Consider the following 23,099-nt stretch of genomic DNA (forward strand, 5'->3'; position numbering starts at 1 on the left):
TGTAATAGAGGGAGCTTAACTGCTAGGGTCTTATCGTTCCGAAAGAAGGAAGACAGGATATAAGAAAGCCAGCCGTTTCGAGGTACGAACCTTATCCCTTCAGGATAAAATCCTGCCCGGGCGGGAATCGAACCCGCGGCCTAGCGCTTACAAGGCAGACGCGGTACCTTGTAAGCGCTAGGCCTGTGCGCCAACCAAGCTAACTTAGCTGGCGCATGTAAGTTTTGTCTGAGCCTTAGTAGGCGTCCACAACAGAGAACTGACCATCGACCCTCGCCTAGTATCGACCCAAGAGAAAATAAACCATGCTAATGAATAGACGCGTCCTCAACGGAGCCTTGACCATACTATCGACCCTCGCAGAAAATCGAGAAATTAAGCTGAGTACGATGGTTGATGTTTTCGGTGAGGGTCAATGGTCTATGGTCGCCGTTGTGGCCGGACATTTAGACGCAATGCATACCTAGTAGGTACCTACTAGTAAAAAGTGAAACTCGTTTCACGGTGTGTTTATGTAACGGGCTAGGATGAGCTCGGACGACGTGAGATAGCTGTCCCGGCGGCAATTTTTAAAATTCATTTTATATTTTATTTATTTTTGTTTGCTTTGTAATTTGCTTGTTTTTAATAGCTAATATAAATGAAAAGTATAATATAAACGTGCAAACTAAGAAAGTGTGGACGTGGTCGAGACTGACCATGGTAAAAATGCCATCAACGACTTACGACCAGCTCAACTACATACACGTGGTATTGTGGGTGATGCTGTGTCCGCTGTTGGTGGGGCCAAAATAGAAGCTGAAGCTTCTCTGGGTGGCAAAGCAAGTCTGAGCAATAGTGTGGACGTGGTCGAGACTGACCATGGTAAAAATGCCATCAACGACTTAGTACCAGTTCAACTACATAGACGTGGTATTGTGGGTGATGCTGTGTCCGCTGTTGGTGGGGCCAAAATAGAAGCTGAAGCTTCTCTGGGTGGCAAAGCAAGTTTGAGCAAGAGAGACTTGAACGATGCACAGTCCGTATCTAGAAGAGGTGTAATAGGTGATGCAGTGTCTGCAGTTGGCGGGGCCAAAACAGACGCTGAAGCTTCTTTGAGTGGCAAAGCAAGTCTGAGCAAGAGAGACTTGAAAGTTGCACAGTCCGTAGTAAGACGTGGTGTTGTGGGTGATGCAGTGTCTGCAGTAGGCGGGGCCAAAACGGAAGCTGAAGCTTCTTTGAGTGGCAAAGCAAGTCTGAGCAAGAGAGACTTGAAAGTTGCACAGTCCGTAGTAAGACGTGGTGTTGTGGGTGATGCAGTGTCTGCAGTAGGCGGGGCCAAAACGGAAGCTGAAGCTTCTTTGAGTGGCAAAGCAAGTCTGAGCAAGAGAGACTTGAACGATGCACAGTCCGTATCTAGACGAGGTGTAATAGGTGATGCTGTGTCCGCTGTTGGTGGGGCCAAAATAGAAGCTGAAGCTTCTCTGGGTGGCAAAGCAAGTCTGAGCAAGAGAGACTTGAACGCTCCACAGTCCGTAGTAAGACGTGGTGTTGTGGGTGATGCAGTGTCTGCAGTAGGCGGGGCCAAAACGGAAGCTGAAGCTTCTTTGAGTGGCAAAGCAAGTCTGAGCAAGAGAGATGCCGGTGCTGTTATGATAACAAAGAGAGATAATCCCGATGTTATGGTGACAAGAAGAAGTGCGGTGCTTCCGCCACCAAATAAACTTCGGCCCGATGTTATGCTAAGAAGAAGAAATGAGGTCCTCCGACCCCAGGTTATGCAAAGAACTGAAATTGGCCTGAAAGGTCATGCCAGACTGAATGCATCTGACAAAACAGAGGTGAAAACGTTGTAAACAGGCAATGGAATACTTGGAACGCCGAAAATTGGAATTGATACTTCATCATAATATACAAACTTCAGAAACAGTTTACCATATTTTAGGGTCGGGTCTTACTTGGAACGCCGAAAATTGGAATTGATACTTCATCATAATATACAAACTTCAGAAACAGTTTACCATATTTTAGGGTCGGGTCTAAAGTCTCAAGTTAACATTGAATTTTTAGCTGAATCCCTTCTAGGGGTGAGCTATTTTTTTTTTATTCACTAATCCATCTCATCTGAGTCTTGGCCTTCCAAAGCTGTTTGAGGGAACTCTAACAACGGATGTCTTTTCGTCCCGAAATCGAAGAGAGGAGGACAGGATAGGAGAAAGCCAGCCGTTCCGAGAACGAATCTTATCTGTTTAGGGTAACGTCCGTCCCAGGCGGGATGTTCAAATTCATGCTGAAAGATAGCACCGAACAGAAGTAACATGCGAAGGATGGTGGAAATGTGAGTGTTAATGTGTGACGGTAGACCCATGAATAGTATAACAGCAACACCATGAATGGTATAAACATACCTACCTATATAATCTATGTATATCTATTTGGATCTCTGAAATTTTTAGACTTACTTAGATACCCATTCTTAGAAGAAAGGAATAATTGATTCGCCTATTCTATTTTGTATTACCTCATCACTATTTTTTGTTAATGGGCAAATAAATAATATTACAATTCACTTACCTATTACCTACGTATTATTAAAATTACTTATATTGATGTGTTTACTCCCCATTTACATATACCTACCTACCTACCTATTAGATGTATTGTATTCGTTTATGTATTGAATAAATAATTATCAGATTATTGTTTTCATTAAATTTGTTTGTTTTTAATTCTAATCTATACTAAAGAGTAAACCCTGACTCATTCATTCATTCATAATCAACGCACAGCCGAAACGGCTGGACCGATTTTGATGAAACTACTAAAGAGTAAACCCTGACTCATTCATTCATTCATAATCAACGCACAGCCGAAACGACTGGACCGATTTTGATGAAACTTCGAGAATAGCTTCCTTTTGATTTGAATAGGCCCACTAAGCGCTGACATACTCGTGGTTTCTTTGTTACAGGTTTGCGCGACTCATCATCTCGAACAACCTCTACCTCTTAGCAGAAGAGGTCAAAAGGACTTGATTATAGATGTCAATACTCCTGAAGGCATTGAGCAAATATTAAATCTACCCAACTCCAACAAGAAAAACATCATACAAGTCGTAACAAGAGCTATACTAGATGAAGGAATTCCAAAGGTAAAAATCTCCTTAATTACCGTTGCTTGTGGTTCCTAATATGCAAACGTTCGTACAAATATAAATAGGTATAATCGCAATAATACATACCCTAGTCCCTAGTCAAGTGAAGACAAAGTATTCTAATTCATTCTCCAGTTAGGTACATAATCATTAACAGAAAAAGAAGAAGGAGAAAAATCTCGGTAGCTCCCATTAATGCAAAAAGTTCAATTAGAAGCCAACATGCTCCAAATTTACGGAGAAAAAAATAACTCCGAGGGGTATGGGGTCGGCCCCCCCGCGCGGCCCGCTCTAACTACGGCCCTAGTACGTACCTAAGTCGATAACAATGTTAATAAATAATACCTACATATCACTCGGTGATTTGCTCATTACAGGATTCTACTATCTATCGCTACAACCTCACTAGTACACCACACCGTCCAGGTGTAGACCAAGATCTACGCAGAAGATACTTAGATGATGATACTAAAGAACTGTATCGTCAAAGGGACAAGGTGAAAAAATTCCACGTAGAAAACAATAGAAGGGCTGTGACTGACGAAGCAACCCAGGAATCCACTCAACCTCTTCACAGAAGGGTCGTCGATAAGGAGGGCGGCTTTCGAAATCTATTGAAAAGTAACGACAGCCCTTAGAAGAACTTTTTAATGAACAGAAGAGCTGTGCGGGAACCAAAGGCTCTTAAAACGGACGTAGTACACAGGGATGAGGTTTTAGGAGATTTGGAAAGAAGAAATGTTCGACCTGAACCAAAGGCTTTTGAAACTGAAGTAGAACACAGGGATAAGCTTGTGGTGGAAAGAAGGAATGTCCTGCGTGAACCAAAGGGTAAAAAAATGCCCGCATTACGTACGGATGAGATGATATATGTAGGTACCGCAGAGATTTGGTATCAAGGGATGATGTCGGTATGATAGAACTTCCAATATTTACTGACATACCAAAGCAAAATCGTGTGGTATCATCAAACGGACGTTATATTAGTGTGCCGGAAGGCGCGTGAATGTCAAGAATTCGAAACGAAGTAACGCTGACATCTAGCTTATACGTTTCGTATATGTATAGCTAAGGGACATTTCTTCTTCAACTGGCCGAGTTTTGGTTGGGTGGAAGAGCTCACAGTGTGAGAATCTTGCCAATAAAGCCTAAAAAAAAAGATATTTCAATTTAATTGAGTTTTCCGCAATAAATCACTCTTAACGTCTTAATTCTAAATTCTCCTTTAGATATTTTAAATTTAGTAGAGCAGCTTCCGTGGCTTAGTGGGTATAGCACTAAACACAGATTACCCTAACAACATGAAAGTTGAAGGCACAACGAAGAATTAACTGTCGGGCAATGAAAGCGGGACACCCCTATTTTTTTTGGTTTTTCTTAAACTGCTGTTCAGTGTTCAATTTTTACAGTGTTTGGTAGAGGCAGCGAACCTTATTCGTTCAGAATCTTCCTCGGGCGGGAATCGAACCCGCGATCTAGCGCTTTTTTTTTGGTTCTTCCTTTTCAGCTACCCTGTATTAGGTACTTTGACTCAGAACATTCATAACTACTTATCCTCTGTACTCGATATGAACTCGAAGGTACCAATATTTCACACATCATTTAATCGATTATCGATTTGACGAGCCGCTTTATGTTCGGCGCGTATCAAAAGAAATTCTCCTCGATTCTCACGGCCATTGATGAGTAGAACATATCCAATAATTATATCATATCTGATTAAATTAGTAATAAATCAATGAGTTCTGATATGGAAACGTTTATACTGGATACCAGTGCGTTAGATACGGGGAAAACTATTGGCATGGCAAGACCAGCCTAGTTATAAGCTTTTAAGGTTTGCCTTGTAAGTGCGGGGGGGGATGTAGAAACATTTTTCGTGTTTTTTCTGTACAATATATCTATGGAGGCATTTTTTTTTTTTTTTTTTTTTTTTTTTTTTTTTTTTTTTTTTTTTTTTTTTATTATTTTTTTTCATTTTTTTATTTATTACATTGGACGGACGTGGACGTACCCTTTGCTACCTAAACCTATCTGTGTTACATATGGAGTTCCCTAACTAAAGTGATATGAATAGATATTCGGGAATTCATCTGGGGAGACTATTTGGTTGTTTCTGAAACTACAGCTTCTGATCAAAATCAAAAGAACACCTCTGTAGTTCAGAAAGCCAATAATGTGGAATGTGGTTTATTGTCAACGGATGAACTCAAAGACCCGAGCTCATAAACTATTCGTATTCAATTGTGATAGCACCTACCACCCACAGCCATTCATTCGTCCTAGATAACTAGCATTAAAATAGAAATGTTCTATTTAAAAAGCAATAAAATCGAGACCGAACAAAGATAATCTTTCAGGAGGGCGGGCTATACCACCATCATGGTTCATGGTCCAAAGTACACAGTAATGGTCCAAATCCAGAACAATATCTAATAGTAATACATAGTTATTATGCTATGTCCGATGGTACTGAAGCAAAACCGGGTCGAGACTGAACCTGAAAATCGACGGCAAGGTCTACAAAAAACAGGATAACAGGCGAAATTCAAGCTTGTAGGAGGTCAAATTGTTTGGTAGTAGTTGGCATTGTACCAGAGTTCGTAGATTCGTATAAGCTTGATCCATCTTTTGGGGGAAACCAGTGTTAGTACCGGATTCAGCAATCTCACTTTGGTCTTCACGAGAGTTATTACCTACGTGATAGATACATATTTTAGAAGACAACCTTTGAAAGCCTTCAGGACTATGACATCACCACACCAATGATCTTGAATCTTGATAGTTAAGGCGGATAACTCCCCATATTAGAGTATTTAGGTACCTTATCATTATAGGTACCATTATAGTCTAGCAGACTCTAGCAGATACCAGACATTGTATCCTACAGAACATGGAACACCAATCCTACAGACCAATTCCGCTTGAAAATTGGACGCCTCTTATTGGTTCTAGAATTCTGCACAGCTATTATCTGCCTACCTAATGACCTCCCATATAAGCTTGATCAAAATAATATGTAATAATGCTAACAACAATCTCTTGAAGGGAACATGAGCACTGTAGGATTGTTTGACCTAAAGGGTTGTCTACCACTCTGGCCTTGAGGACTCCCTCTCATTAGGCCCTCATTCCAGAAAGATCTTTTCACCTCACAAAAGCTCTAATATTACAGAAGAAAAACCTTCACAAAAAGCTATCGAAGCCTTACTCGACACAAACTTTAGCTATTTTTTTAAAGTTTCAAGGTGTGTCCACAAATAGTCGACGGCTGTCGCCGTCGGTCGATCGACGGCCGGTCGACTATCTTCGGACACACCTTTAGACGAGGTCCGCCCCAAGGGATGAGTCTTATACGAATTTAGACGAGGAGGATTCAACTCAAAATACATTGCGCTTGTGATGGAATGACAAGCCTTGAAAGGTCAAACAATGGCGTTTCCGTAACGTCCCTTCCCGTCAGAATAAAGACGCACAGGAATTACAGCTACCACGTGGTGAGGTGTCATCAATGCAGGTGGTCTCTCAAATCAAACTCATCATCAAAACCTTCTGACAAAGAATCCGTCACAGTCGAGTCTCGAACCAAAGCCGCAAAGTCATAATGACCGACGGCTTCCTTCCGGGCTAATTGAGATGTATTTCTTTCTCTGTAGTCTCTCAACTCTCAACTTCTAATGTCTAAATTACCCAAGCACTCGGCATGGAAGCAGAGGATAGGGCTTCTCAAACCGTTTCGGGGTTCGATGATTAAGGGACACGTAGATTCGGGGTCTGATGATTTAGGGACCAGCGATGCATTGGGGTTCAATAAGTGATTGTTTCTTGTCATTTCCTGATAGAAGGTTTAGGGGTTTTGGGCTAATGATTTCTAGACTTATATTTATTTTTGTTTGCTTTGTAATTTGCTTGTTTTTAATAGCTAATATAAATGAAAAGTATAATATAAACGTGCCTACGGCCATACCTCTATGCATACGGCCATGCCTCAGCCACGCGCAAGCGGGCGGAGCCTGCTTGTAGGTAGTAGGTACTAAATAGGTTTTGATAATAATTTTAATCGCTTAAACAATGGAGCAGTTGCAAATGGGTAAAAATTATAAATAAACTAGCTGAATTCCGTCGCTTCGCTCCGGAATTTCACTAGTTCATTCCGAGGCATGACGTCAGACTTTACGCAGTTGTTTTTTTCGTCCGTTAGGTAGCGCCACTATGCAAGCGCGCCCCCCCCCTTTCCTACACCCTTGTTGTTGTTGTTGTTGTTTATGTTGTAGGTGTTGTTGTTGTTTATGTTGTAGGTGTTGTTGTTGTTTTCAGATTTTTCCAATGGGTTTTATGATTGCTCGGTTTTCCTTTAGAGATTTTAATTCGAAAACAAAACTATTAAGCTCAACAATATTAATTTGTTTATGCAAACATTTGACAGGTAAATTTGTTATGAACACCTTTCTTTGACAAGATTGTCAGTCGTGTGAATTAATTACTATTTTTTGTATAAATAGGGATATTTTTTGTATAAATGGATTATTTCAAGTTTTAAAAAGAGTAGTTCAGATTGTTTGTTGGTGACGAACTATTCTTCAATCATGTTGAATAGTTTCAGGATTTGTTGTTTTGCAATAATACTCAGCCAGGTAAGTCGTATTCTAATGATGAAAATCACAAACCTGTCTATTTATTTACAATTGTGGATAAAACTAAAACTAAAAAAGTGTTGTACTCTCTGCACCTCATTTAAATGAAACAAGCTGGGTCCGTCCCTCCGGGAATTTTTTAGCCCGTAGTTTATTCGATCGTAATTAAAGAAAATCTGTACCTACCTAATTTGTTTAATATTCAGTTTATTATTATTCTTGATTTGATTTTTCTATTTTACTTTCATGTAATGATAAGATCAGAGCTCATTTGTGTGAAAAAATGTGAAAAAAATCCCCCAAAAACCATTTTTTTTTTTTTGTTTTTTTTTTATGATTCTCTGGACAAAATTTGCACCACCATTTTCGTGTTCGCGGTAAAAAGAACTTTAATTTGATATACTTATAGGTCGACTAGGTTTTGATAAGTCCTTCTATGGCAGTGGTTCCCAACCTTTTTTTAGACAAATACCCCCTTTTAAGCTCAAATTTAGCCATTTACCACCCCCCCAAAAGTAAAGCAGAGAAATAGCTATAGATAGGGAAAGAACAAGTAAGTACATATTGAAATTGTACCCAGTTGGTCAGTAGGTTTATTTATTTATTTTTAATTTATTTATTAAATTTAACATTATTTTCAATAAGTAGAACAAAAGCACATAGTGCACATCTCAGAGATTTTATATCGAGGTTTTAAGGGACCGTTCACACATCGTCACATAAATTTCCTTCATCCCATCTTTTTTTTCTATGTCTTTTGTAATTTTTTTTTCTTTTTTTCACTTAGCGCTTAGTTCTAACACATAATCAGCCTAGCTATGCCCCTTACTCGTTATTGACTTCAAACGTCAAAAAATTTGGGCTTAAGAGCTTAAACTAATCAAAAGATCACAATGATCGTTTCGGCATTTTTTCTACTAATTGAATGCAATTTTAATATTGGGAGTTTTGACATCTCCACCAATTCAACACACTATTCACATTGGGAGTTTTGACATCTCCACCAATTCAACACAATATTCATATTGGGATTGGGAGCTTTGACATCTCCACTAATTCAACGCACTATTCATATTGGGATTGGGAGCTTTGACATCTCCACTAATTCAACGCACTATTCATATTGGAAGCTTTGACATCTCCACTAATTCAACACAAGTAACAAACCAACACACCACGAGAAACACAAGAGTTTCATGTGTTTCACCAAATATAGGAACAGACGACGCGACGCAAGGATGTTTGTGACCAAACTGGAGCACATGATTTTGGAAAAGTGGTCGCTTCAGTAAAAGGACTTTGACTTCACGGAGGGATTGGCGGAAGGACGAAGGGCAATTATGTGACTGAAAACTATCACTTGTTTCATGCAAGTATATTTTCGTAACAAAACATTGGTCTCGAGATTTCAGATAGAAATTCAAGTCCTTCAATAACTCTGATGGTTCCTGGAGCTGAAAATGTTGAGAACCACTTCCACTGGATACCATCAGAAGTGTAGTCAAGGGAAATTATAGTTTATTTGATTTTGATGTGGCTAGAGAAGTCAAAGCAAACAGTCAGGACTCAGGACCAGTTGATAGGTTTACTTCTGAGCTACCTGATGGCCATTACTCAAGGTTGGCGTGGAGCCTTGGTGGTCGGAAATAAATTTGTAGCAGCTGGAGTTGCTTGGTCTCATTCTGTTTGTAGATTCGTATAAGATTAGACCAGTTGATAGGTTTACTTCTGGGCTACCTGATGGCCATTACCCACGGTTGGCGTGGAGCCTTGGTGGTCGGAAATAAATTTGTAGCAGCTGGAGTTGCTTGGTCTCATTCTGTTTGTAGATTCGTATAAGATTCTGGACACAGAAAGACTACGATCATAATCACAACATGAGCTCCAAAATTCATCACGACTTTCCAACAGGACCATACTGGGAGGGCGTGAATCACAGAAATCCCGTGATAAATGATCGAATTCCTGTGAGAACTGAATTCCTGGGAATCACAGAATTGGAGATCAGATCACAACGAGTATGACTGATTAATTCTGAGTTTCTGAGACTTAGAATATTTCTAAGCTGACCTCCCTAATCCCTTTACCTCCGAGGCGTGATTGGGACGACCTGTTAAAAGTTTAACAAAGCAGATTAGACATAGGTAACTCACATAACATTATGGTTTATGATCGGATAGTATTGATAAGAATAATTAATATCTGATTTATTTTAAGGTCTACACATAATCAGCCTAGCTATGCCCCTTACTCGTTATTGACTTCAAACATCAAAAAATTTGGGCTTAAGAGCTTAAACCAATCAAAAGATCACAATGATCGTTTCCGCATTTTTTCTACTAATTCAGTACCATTTTAATATCGGGAGTTTTGACAACTCCACCAATTCAACAAACTATTCAAATTGGGAGCTTTGACATCTCCACCAATTCAACACACTATTCACAATTGAGAGTTTTGACATCTCCACCAATTCAACACACTATTCACTTTGGGAGTTTTGACATCTCCACTAATTCAACACACTATTAATATTGGGAGCTTTGACATCTCCACCAATTCAACACAATATTCATATTGGAAGCTTTGACATCTCCACTAATTCAACACAAGTAACAAACCAACACACCACGAGAAACACAAGAGTTTCATGTGTTATCTAGCCACCGTTCAGGAGTAGGTCTTCCTGTTTATCCTGAACTTCCGATTCTAATACAAACCCTTCCTCTGAGCGTACACTTCACTTCCTAAAACCCTCTTCACTCTTTGGCCTTTTTGTACTTTTCATGTCTTTTATTTCCTCAATTTCTTCCGATAAATCTTTTTATTTCCTCCATCATATTTTTGAAGTGGCTAAGGATGAAGAATATGAGGATGTTTCTCACCTATCACGAAATCTTTTGCTGATTTCGTGAGAACAGAAAATCTGTGTGTGAGGTTCGTTCAGTTGAGATCGTTTGATGTTCGTAGCAGTTCGTGATTTTTGACGATTTCCTTTGAAATGCAAGTTTTGTGATGTGCTTCTAGCTGTGGTTTGGTGGGAACTGTTTTCGAGTGTGGTATACAGAATCTAATGAAGCTATCGAGATGGGTTGTTAAGTTATTATTTAAGGAGGGGTGTCGAATTTCAAAATAAGGAAGCTTTTTTGTGGCTCATTAGGCAATTTTTGGTGATTTTATTCATACAGATTTTTTTTTTTTGGGTAGTCAATCTTTTCGGTAGTCAATCTTTTAACGATTTTAACAGATAATAATATTATTATGTTCCATGTAACAGCCTGAGTAGGTTAAAAGGATTAGACTCGCAGGGCAAAGGACTTGTGGGTTTGAGCCCCAATGATGAAAAATTAGTAGGTTGGTATTTTTTGAAGTGATCAAAGCCTGACATTTTGTGTTACCTAACATAGTTATTGAAGTAGAACTTAGTTTAAAATTTAAAGATGGTTAAAAAAAAGTAATAATAATAATAAAAAAAATATCTGATTTTTTTTAAAAGAAAATAGGAGAATAATGTTATCCTGAAAGCATCTCAAGATGACCAAGATGTAACAGGTGTCCACGATGCGCAATAGATGAAGAGCAGGCAACAAACGTCAAGTTGCCGCCAAAGACAATTTTCCTCTTCACTTCACAAATAATGACCAACCTAATCTTGCAGTTCCAGATGGTTAGGTTTTTTTGGTTTCCACCTCATTTGACAGACATTAAGTCCAGAATGAACACACGTATCGAATGTCGTGTTGGAAACCAGATAGCTCGGGCCGTGTCCACATGGATTTAAACGTCAGGTTTAAACCAATCGTATTGAACATGTGACAACTGACATTCCTTATTTCTTCAAGTCAGATTTATAATATTAGTGACAGTATTGATCATGATCAGAGGTAGAGGTACAAGAGATTTACATTTTTCAAAATTTAACCCCATTTCCTTTCTTTCAATTAGAACTGTAACTACTGAGAATCGAGCGGAGATCTTATCTTCCAGAAATCGAAGAGAAGAAGGAAAGGATAGGAGAAAGTCAGCCGTTCCAAGAACGAATCTTGGCTGTTGAGGATAAGGTTCGACCAAGACGGGATTCGAACCGTATGTACTATAAATATCTAACCTAAATAAATATATTAATTAACGGGCAGTGTCCCTGAGGCTGCGAGGGACCCGGTACAAGGCCAGAAGTTTGAACTTGGAAGATGGAGCAGGGGTTCCCTAGTGTGATTATGAAAAACCCCCTTGTACATGATTTTGTAAATTTGATAAATACACCTAGACTACCTTATAAAGATTTTTTACGAGTACCTACACCATGAAAATTGACTTGTCTATTTTCTAATTATTCCAATAATATTTCAGCCATTTTTATAATATTTGGAGTGCCCACTTATAGGCCCACTACACGTTACAGCTTACGTAACTTGTGTGACAGAGATTTGTCTCAGGTCTACAGGCCTTTCTGACGACTTTAAAGGGGTGCGTTGTGGGTAACAGGTCATATGAAACCATTTCTAGTATAACCAAAGAGTTTTGGCTTTCAAAGCCACAGAGTTTGTGACTTGAAGAAATCTTTAGCTGAACTCATAGTGCTGATGTAATGCCAGCCACTATCAGGTAGACCTGACAGGCGGACCTTTTCAGCCGTACCTACCTGTAAGGTAAGGTCTACCTGATAGTGCAATTTTGGCCAAACTCATGGGGTACCATTATCAAATCCGTCCCTGACACTCGAAAATTCCCTTCCCGTCTCCAGGTCTCCTGTTTCTCCTAAAATATCCCCCAGAATCCTGATGACATAAGTCACTGACACCGGATATTCAAATCACACACATGAAATAATATAAGAACGAGTGTTTGTCTCTCAGAAGATTTGTGAGATGTGTCTATGATTACGAGTCGTATACATTTTGTAATTATAAATCTTGTAATTAAAACAACATTCAACTTGGGACGAGTACAACATAGGAAGGAACTGGTATAATAATAGTATGTGGTGCCCAGCGCCACCACATGTTGTTCCGAATTGTACCTACCTCGTGCTGTGGTGAGTTTGAGTTCGACAGTTCGAGTCTAACTTTTCCAAAGTAATTTTTTCTATCATTTCACATCAGACATCATCCAGTTTAGGCGGGGCTGGGAACAACCAGCTGCACGATTGTCCAAATGGTCACCCATCCAGATACTAATCACGCACAACGTTGCTTATCAGTGAACCACTGGTCTGTTTTCTGTAGGACATGAAACATGGATCTCCTCGAAAGAAAGAAAAAAAATCTGGTCGTTCACGATCCCTATTTTATATTTGAATCAAATACCTCAGACCTCATATTAGATAGAAGAATATCAGAATGTTTTCCTAATACTGAGACGACTTATTGGTATACTGATAAAGACATCACATTCTTTATATCTCAATCTTTAGTCTAACTTGAATTGGTCTGATAAAAGTGACATAAATTAGGTTCTAGTAAATTACATTGATAAATTTATACCTGCCTACCTTTTCCACTTTGGACATCTCACTTAAAAAAACACTCATAAAAGGATTGATTCTGAATAAAAAAAAAACCTGACTCACTTTTTATAGACCGTATTGGAATAATTTATCAGGATCAAGGAATGAAAAATATAGAAATCTATACACCTTGAATAATATTTTTGAGCGTGTTATTACCTTCTTTTTCCATTTACAAAGAAGATACATATCTTTTCAATATAGAGGAGAGTCTAGGCATGAGATCTCCAAGATATTTGGGTGGCCCAAACATGCTTAGAGTAAATGAGAAATAGGTTGATGGAAAGGATAAAAAAGTACCAACATTAAAACTGAACCGCGCTATTAGAGTTCGGCTTAAATTTATTTTTCAAGGAAACCCACAAAAAAGTTAAGTCGAGAAAGATTTTGTACTTAATGTCTTCTTTACTTGGACGTCTAAGTTTTGAGGTTTTAATAGGTACATATTATGTTACCCGAAAGTATAGGCTCCTAAACTTGAAACTTGGAAAATCTAGGTACAATAATTGGGAGCTTCTTCAAATTTTTGTGGCAGTATACCAATAAGTCGTCTGAGTATTAGGAAAACATTCTGATATTCTTCTATCTAATATGAGGTCTGAGGTATTTGATTCAAATATAAAACAGGGATCGTGAACGACCAGATTTTTTTCTTTCTTTCGAGGAGATCCATGTTTCATGTCCTACAGAAGACAGACCAGTGGTTCACTGATAAGCAACGTTGTGCGTGATTAGTATTTGGATGGGTGACCATTTGGACAATCGTGCAGCTGGTTGTTCGTGCAGCCCCGCCTAAGCTGGATGGAGTCTGATGTGAAATAATTGAAAAAATTACTTTGGAAAAGTTAGACTCGAACTGTCGAACTCAAACTCACCACACCACAAGGTAGGTACAATTCGGAACAACATGTGGTGGCGCTGGCTGGGCACCACATACTATTATTATACCAGTTCCTATGTTGTACTCGTCCCAAGTTGAATGTTGTTTTAATTACAAGATTTATAATTACAAAATTTATACGACTCGTAATCATAGACACATCTCACAAATCTAACATTCTTCTGAGAGACAAACACTCGTTCTTATATTATTAATTTCATGTGTGTGATTTGAATATCCGGTGTCAGTGACTTATGTCATCAGGATTCTGGGGGATATTTTAGGAGAAACAGGAGACCTGGATTTCAATGGGAGGGAGATGGATAATACGATCAGCTGAGTGGACCTCACACGTCGTCTCACAATGTGGAGACCGGAGACCTCCCAAGACGATGTTGTATGCCAGGGCCCCCGATATTATACTGATCGTTTAATTCACCTAATTATATAACAGAGAGGAGCGGGCCCGAGTTAGACCTAACCGAAGGCCCTGAGGTGATTGGCTTGGTGGCTACTGTGTTAAGGAGAACCATTGATATCTTCATCAAAAGATATCTCGAGGGATATGACCTGGTGTCCTGGTGAAGTCAAGGTTGTGACCTATTGAATCATCCTATCACACTTCCACATGATTTAGGATGAGCATGATGGCTTCATTAGGGGTTGCATAACCTTTATGTTTCATGGGTGACTGCGGGGACATTTCGGGTCTTTTCATAATAGAATTACCCAAATTATTCATGGAGTGGTTGAGATTTTTACTATGAAAACACAATAAGTTCACTCTGTTGGAAGAGGTTACGAGTGACATTTTGGATTTTCTTTTTCGTTTGGATCTTCTGTGCGGTCAATGTGCTCATTCCTTCTGTACCTGTACTCTTTGAACATCTGACTTCTGGATTTTGGTGCTGTGTGTTTCTCAGAGTTGTTAAATGAGTTTGAAGAAGTACATTTTATTTGTGCACCTCTCTGCTTCGTTAACCTTTGGTTTACGTCGAATTGGTGAAGATGTCAATACTCCCAATAATAAATACCCTGTTGCAGTTGAAATACTGGTGATGTGCCCTATGTAGGCTTAACATCTGACTTCTGGATTTTGGTGCTGTCTGTTTCTTAGAGCTCAGAGTTGTTAAATGAGTTTGAAGAAGTACATTTTATTTGTGCACCTCTCTGCTTCGTTAACCTTGGGTTTACGTCGAATTGGTGAAGATGTCAATACTCCCAATAATAAATACCCTGTTGCAGTTGAAATACTGGTGATGTGCCCTATGTAGGATAACTATGGTAGGTAACACAAAATGTCAGGGTTTGATCACTTCAAAAAATACCAACCTACTAATTTTTCATCGTTGGGGCTCGAACCCACAAGTCCTTTGCCCTGCGAGTCTAATCCTTTTAACCTACTCAGGCTGTTACATGGAACATAATAATATTATCTGTTAAAATTAAAATCGTTAAAAAAGATGTTTGACCCATGATTATAATAGAGATTTTGGTGAAGAAGCCAAGGGCTGAAAAACCCGAAAAGATCGACTACCCACAAAAAATCTGTATGAATAAAATCACCAAAAATTGCCTAATGAGCCACGAAAAAGCTTCCTTATTTAGAAATTCGACACCCCTCCTTAAATAATAACTTAACAACCCATCTCGATAGCTTCATTAGATTCCGTATACCACACTCGAAAACAGTTCCCACCAAACCACAGCTAGAAGCACATCACAAAACTTGCATGTCAAAGGAAATCGTCAAAAATCACGAACTGCTACGAACATCAAACGATCTCAACTGAACGAACCTCCACACACAGATTTTCCGTTCTCACGAAATCAGCAAAAGATTTCGCGATAGGTGAGAAACATCCTCATATTCTTCATCCTTAGCCACTTGAAAAATATGATGGAGGAAATAAAAAGATTTATCGGAAGGAATTGAGGAAATAAAAGACATGAAAAGTACAAAAAGACCAAAGAGTGAAGAGGGTTGTAGGAAGTGAAGTGTACTCTCAGAGGAAGGGTTTGTATTAGAATCGGAAGTTCAGGATAAACAGGAAGACCTACTCCTGAACGATGGCTAGATAACACATGAAACTCTTGTGTTTCTCGTGGTGTGTTGGTTTGTTACTTGTGTTGAATTAGTGGAGATGTCAAAGCTTCCATGGTTTCCACCTCATTTGACAGACATTAAGTCCAGAATGAACACACGTATCGAATGTCGTGTTGGAAATTAGATAGCTCGGGCCGTGTCCACATGGATTTAAACGTCAGGTTTAAACCAATCGTACTGAACATGTGACAACTGACATTCCTTATTTCTTCAAGTCAGATTTATAATGTTAGTGACAGTATTGATCATGATCAGAGGTAGAGGTACAAGAGATTTACATTTTTCAAAATTTAACCCCATTTCCTTTCTTTCAATTAATACCATTCCTTTTTGTTTTCACCCCTACTGAGTGGGTGTAGCTGCAGGTACTTATAACAGGCTGACCTACAACTTACTATCTCGTGTGGACTTAGCTTGGAAGATCAAATTTTCAGTTCCGTTCAAGGTTCGGGCCCAAATGTTAGAATCGTACATGAGGCTGGAGGCTGATTTTGAACAACTGGTGAACCTGTCTCTTGAAATAGAGGAAAAAATCTTCGTTGCAAGGGACGATATCAGACTCGAAAGGATTTGTTTAGCATAGTAGAGGCAGTCCTTAAACTGCTAAGGTCATAATTACCTTTTTTCTCGTATTTCATCAGCTCCTCGATTGTCCTCAAAAGGCTACAGAAATCTCGTAATTCGAAATATGGATTATTTTTTTTCATTTTTTTATTTATTACATTGGACGGACGTGGACGTACCCTTTGCTACCTAAACCTATCTGTGTTACATATGGAGTTCCCTAACTAAAGTGATATGAATAGATATTCGGGAATTCATCTGGGGAGACTATTTGGTTGTTTCTGAAACTACAGCTTCTGATCAAAATCAAAAGAACACCTCTGTAGTTCAGAAAGCCAATAATGTGGAATGTGGTTTATTGTCAACGGATGAACTCAAAGACCCGAGCTCATAAACTATTCGTATTCAATTGTGATAGCACCTACCACCCACAGCCATTCATTCGTCCTAGATAACTAGCATTAAAATAGAAATGTTCTATTTAAAAAGCAATAAAATCGAGACCGAACAAAGATAATCTTTCAGGAGGGCGGGCTATGCCACCATCATGGTTCATGGTCCAAAGTACACAGTAATGGTCCAAATCCAGAACAATATCTAATAGTAATACATAGTTATTATGCTATGTCCGATGGTACTGAAGCAAAACCGGGTCGAGACTGAACCTGAAAATCGACGGCAAGGTCTACAAAAAAACAGGATAACAAAGCTTGTAGGAGGACAAATTGTTTGGTAGTAGTTGGCATTGTACCACTGTTCGTAGATTCGTATAAGCTTGATCCATCTTTTGGGGGAAACCAGTCTTAGTACCGGATTCAGCAATCTCACTTTGTTCTTCACGAAAGTTATTACGTGATAGGTACATATTTTAGAAGACAACCTTTGAAAGCCTTGCATAACCATTTCAGGACTATGACATCACCACACCAATGATCTTGAATCTTGATAGTTAAGGCGGCTAACTCCCCATATTAGAGTATCTAGGTACCTTATCATTATACCATTATATTCTAGCAGACTCTAGCATAGCAGATACCAGACATTGTATCCTACAGAATATGGAACACCAATCCTACAGAACACGGAACTCCAGTCCTACAGACCAATTCCTACAGAACATGGAACACCAATCCTACAGAACAATTCCTACAGAACACGGAACTCCAATCCTACAGACCAATTTCTACAGAACATGGAACACCAATCCTACAGACCGATTCCGCCTGAAAATTGGACGCCTCTTATTGGTTCTAGAATTCTGAACTTTGGGAGGTATCTCCATAATTACTAGAATACTAAGTATCTTACCACAGCTATTATCTGCCTACCTAATGACCTTCCATATAAGCTTGATCGAAATAATATGTAATAATGCTAACAACAATCTCTTGAAGGGAACATGAGCACTGTAGGATTGTTTGACCTAAAGGGTTCTCTACTACTCTGGCCTTGAGGACTCCCTCTCATCAGGCCCTTATTCCAGAAAGATCTTTTCACCTCACAAAAGCTCTAATATTACAGAAGAAAAACCTTTACAAAAAGCTATCGAAGCCTTATTCGACACAAACTTTTGCTATTTTTTTTAAAGTTTCAAGGTGTGTCCACAAATAGTCGACCGCTGTCGCCGTCGGTCGATCGACTATCTTTGGACACACCTTTAGACGAGGTCCGCCCCAAGGGATGGGTCTTATACGAATTTAGACGAGGAGGATTCAACTCAAAACACATTGCGCTTGTGATGGAATGACAAGCCTTGAAAGGTCAAACAATGGCGTTTCCGTAACGTCCCTTCCCGTCAGAATAAAGACGCACAGAAATTACAGCTACCACGTGGTGAGGTGTCATCAATGCAGGTGGTCTCTCGAATCAAACTCATGATCAAAACCTTCTGACAAAGAATCCGTCACAGTCGAGTCTCGAACCAAAGCCGCAAGTCATAATGACCGACGGCTTCCTTCCGGGCTAATTGAGATGTATTTCTTTCTCTGTAGTCTCTCAACTCTCAACTTCTAATGTCTAAATTACCTAAGCACTCGGCATGGAAGCAGAGGATAGGGCTTCTCAAACCAGCGATGCATTGGGGTTCAATAAGTGATTGTTTCTTGTCATTTCCTGATAGAAGGTTTAGGGGTTTTGGGCTAATGATTTCTAGAACGGCTTGAACTAAGGCCGGCCATTCACTATCAGGTAGACTTGAGAGGTGCGCCTGAACAGGTGCACCTGTCAGGTCTACCTGATAGTGTATGGCAGCAATAATATCATCTCAGGCGACATATCAGGATAGTGAATGGCCGCCCTAAGGCTCAAAATATTCACCAAATATAGGAACAGACGACGCGACGCAAGGATGTTTGTGACCAAACTGGAGCACATGATTTTGGAAAAGTGGTCGCTTCAGTAAAAGGACTTTGACTTCACGGAGGGATTGGCGGAAGGACGAAGGGCAATTATGTGACTGAAAACTATCACTTGTTTCATGCAAGTATATTTTCGTAACAAAACATTGGTCTCGAGATTTCAGATAGAAATTCAAGTCCTTCAATAACTCTGATGGTTCCTGGAGCTGAAAATGTTGAGAACCACTTCCACTGGATACCATCAGAAGTGTAGTCAAGGGAAATTATAGTTTATTTGATTTTGATGTGGCTAGAGAAGTCAAAGCAAACAGTCAGGACTCAAGACCAGTTGATAGGTTTACTTCTGGGCTACCTGATGGCCATTACCCACGGTTGGCGTGGAGCCTTGGTGGTCGGAAATAAATTTGTAGCAGCTGGAGTTGCTTGGTCTCATTCTGTTTGTAGATTCGTATAAGATTGACCCTCTTTTGGGGATTTTTGTCCCTAAGCTTCAGAGTGGTCTTTTGTGTGCGGAGACCATTCTGTCAGTCGCCCTATTCGACGTAGCTTAACCGATATGACTACGGGACTTAGCCTACATAGGGCACATCACCAGTATTTCAACTGCAACAGGGTATTTATTATTGGGAGTATTGACATCTTCACCAATTCGACGTAAACCCAAGGTTAACGAAGCAGAGAGGTGCACAAATAAAATGTACTTCTTCAAACTCATTTAACAACTCTGAGAAACACACAGCACCAAAATCCAGAAGTCAGATGTTCAAAGAGTACAGGTACAGAAGGAATGAGCACATTGACCGCACAGAAGATCCAAACGAAAAAGAAAATCCAAAATGTCACTCGTAACCTCTTCCAACAGAGTGAACTTATTGTGTTTTCATAGTAAAAATCTCAACCACTCCATGAATAATTTGGGTAATTCTATTATGAAAAGACCCGAAATGTCCCCGCAGTCACCCATGAAACATAAAGGTTATGCAACCCCTAATGAAGCCATCATGCTCATCCTAAATCATGTGGAAGTGTGATAGGATGATTCAATAGGTCACAACCTTGACTTCACCAGGACACCAGGTCATATCCCTCGAGATATCTTTTGATGAAGATATCAATGGTTCTCCTTAACACAGTAGCCACCAAGCCAATCACCTCAGGGCCTTCGGTTAGGTCTAACTCGGGCCCGCTCCTCTCTGTTATATAATTAGGTGAATTAAACGATCAGTATAATATCGGGGGCCCTGGCATACAACATCGTCTTGGGAGGTCTCCGGTCTCCACATTGTGAGACGACGTGTGAGGTCCACTCAGCTGATCGTATTATCCATCTCCCTCCCATTGAAATTTTCGAAAATAAATATTATTATACCTACCTATAGGTATGAAATTTTATTATACCCAAGTCTGAAAAGTCTGAGCGAGAAAAGCCATTAAATCCGAAAACGAGGTAATCGTCTTGATATTATTTTGATTTGAAATTGAGTTGGTAAAAAGCTCGAAACATTTTTGAGTGAAGATTACCATCGGATTTTTGGATGATACTCGTAGAGATGATGTGTGTCCATATTGCTGTATATCAGGTACGTGTTTGGTTTTGGCTACAATTTTTTTCAACCTATGCTATTTCTTTAGTAAGGGAAATTTCAGGATGGTACCCTCCTTGTTTAAAGTGCTCTAGCCAGTCTACCCAAGCCTCACTATCTGGCGAGGGAAAATGTTATAGTTATCATTGTAGAAAAAGCATCACTTGATGAGCAAACATTGAAGCTATCCAAGAGCAAAGTGCCTCGATTGTAGATACAAAGCACCATGAAGACTCTGAATAGTGAAGATGCAAAGCAAACACTGAAGATGTAAAGTGCAAAGCAAACACTCTACCAAACAAGCGAGGTCTCGTGGCTGAAAACAAACACTTGAGTTGATTCCTAGTGTCAACACCAAACATCCGACCATTGTTATCTGACGCTAATTTGGTACTCAAGGTACCAAGCTCCTCAAGGTAGTCCTTTGGTCCTTACCAATATTAGTACCTACCTACCTGATTTGAGAAACTACTGGCAAATAACCAGAAAGACAAATGGTAAGGCTCTCTCGGAAGTTTGATAGAGGGAACTGTAACAATAACTTTGAAGGAGTGAGAGAAGGTGTGAGGTAACAATTTGGATCTACTTCTTGTAGGTACCTAACGTACTGTCTATGTTTTTCCTAGCCGTGAAATTAGAATCGCTCCATGCAATAGAGCCCTGGGCCCTGTTCTAGAAGAAATTTTGCACTTCGCAAATCACGTTTGACAAATCACGTTTGCTGTGTCAACAGCCTCCACAGGTCAGAAAACTGTGGTAATTCCTTCCAACTGTAGGTAGGCTAGTGCTTTCTTCAACACTTATGTATCGAATGAGATTATGTATACCTCAATAATAAGTATGAGCTTTGTGGTTTGAAGTAAGGAGATAAATCTCGGCTTGGACACAGAAAGACTACGATCATAATCACAACATGAGCTCCAAATTTCATCACGACTTTCCAACAGGACCCTACTGGGAGGGCGTGAATCACAGAAATCCCGTGATAAATGATCGAATTCCTGTGAGAACTGAATTCCTGGGAATCACAGAATTGGAGACGAAAATAAATATTATTATACCTACCTATAGGTATGAAATTTTATTATACCCAAGTCTGAAAAGTCTGAGCGAGAAAAGCCATTAAATCCGAAAACGAGGTAATCGTCTTGATATTATTTTGATTTGAAATTGAGTTGGTAAAAAGCTCGAAACATTTTTGAGTGAAGATTACCATCGGATTTTTGGATGATACTCGTAGAGATGATGTGTGTCCATATTGCTGTATATCAGGTACGTGTTTGGTTTTGGCTACAATTTTTTTCAACCTATGCTATTTCTTTAGTAAGGGAAATTTCAGGATGGTACCCTCCCTGTTTAAAGTGCTCTAGCCAGTCTACCCAAGCCTCACTATCTGGCGAGGGAAAATGTTAGTTATCATTGTAGAAAAATCTGGTGTGAACATCACACGACTTTCCTTATCCTATTGAATGGTGCTTATTTGGGTGTTCTGTTGTAACATTTACAATATCACTTGATGAGCAAACATTGAAGCTATCCAAGAGCAAAGTGCCTCGATTGTAGATACAAAGCACCATGAAGACTCTGAAGCATCACTTGATGAGCAAACATTGAAGCTATCCAAGAGCAAAGTGCCTCGATTGTAGATACAAAGCACCATGACGACTCTGAATAGTGAAGATGCAAAGCAAACACTGAAGATGTAAAGTGCAAAGCAAACACTCTACCAAACAAGCGAGGTCTCGTGGCTGAAAACAAACACTTGAGTTGATTCCTAGTGTCAACACCAAACATCCGACCATTGTTATCTGACGCTAATTTGGTACTCAAGGTACCAAGCTCCTCAAGGTAGTCCTTTGGTCCTTACCAATATTAGTACCTACCTGATTTGAGAAACTACTGGCAAATAACCAGAAAGACAAATGGTAAGGCTCTCTCGGAAGTTTGATAGAGGGAACTGTAACTACTGAGAATCGAGCGGAGATCTTATCTTCCAGAAATCGAAGAGAAGAAGGAAAGGATAGGAGAAAGTCAGCCGTTCCAAGAACGAATCTTGGCTGTTGAGGATAAGGTTCGACCAAGACGGGATTCGAACCGTATGTACTATAAATATCTAACCTAAATAAATATATTAATTAACGGGCAGTGTCCCTGAGGCTGCGAGGGACCCGGTACAAGGCCAGAAGTTTGAACTTGGAAGATGGAGCAGGGGTTCCCTAGTGTGATGTTTTCTGGAGATGTTTCTTTTTTTTTATGCACAAATGTTTTATCAATAAAGTCTACTCTTCTTCTATTAGGAAAAAAAAAAAAAAAAAAAAAAAAAAACTCCCACAAA

General features: G+C 39.5%; 1 long non-coding RNA gene across 1 annotated transcript; it reads left to right on the forward strand.

The window, feature by feature from the left end:
* The first annotated feature begins 2,953 nt into the window (after positions 1-2,953).
* Positions 2,954-4,351, forward strand: LOC108252844. Its single transcript, XR_001809607.2, has 2 exons — positions 2,954-3,130; positions 3,511-4,351. It is a non-coding gene; the product is annotated as an uncharacterized LOC108252844 (long non-coding RNA).
* The last annotated feature ends 18,748 nt before the right edge of the window (positions 4,352-23,099 follow it).

Source organism: Diaphorina citri, unplaced genomic scaffold, assembly GCF_000475195.1.
Source record: "Diaphorina citri unplaced genomic scaffold, Diaci psyllid genome assembly version 1.1 scaffold905, whole genome shotgun sequence".
In the NCBI taxonomy this organism is placed as follows: domain Eukaryota; kingdom Metazoa; phylum Arthropoda; class Insecta; order Hemiptera; family Psyllidae; genus Diaphorina; species Diaphorina citri.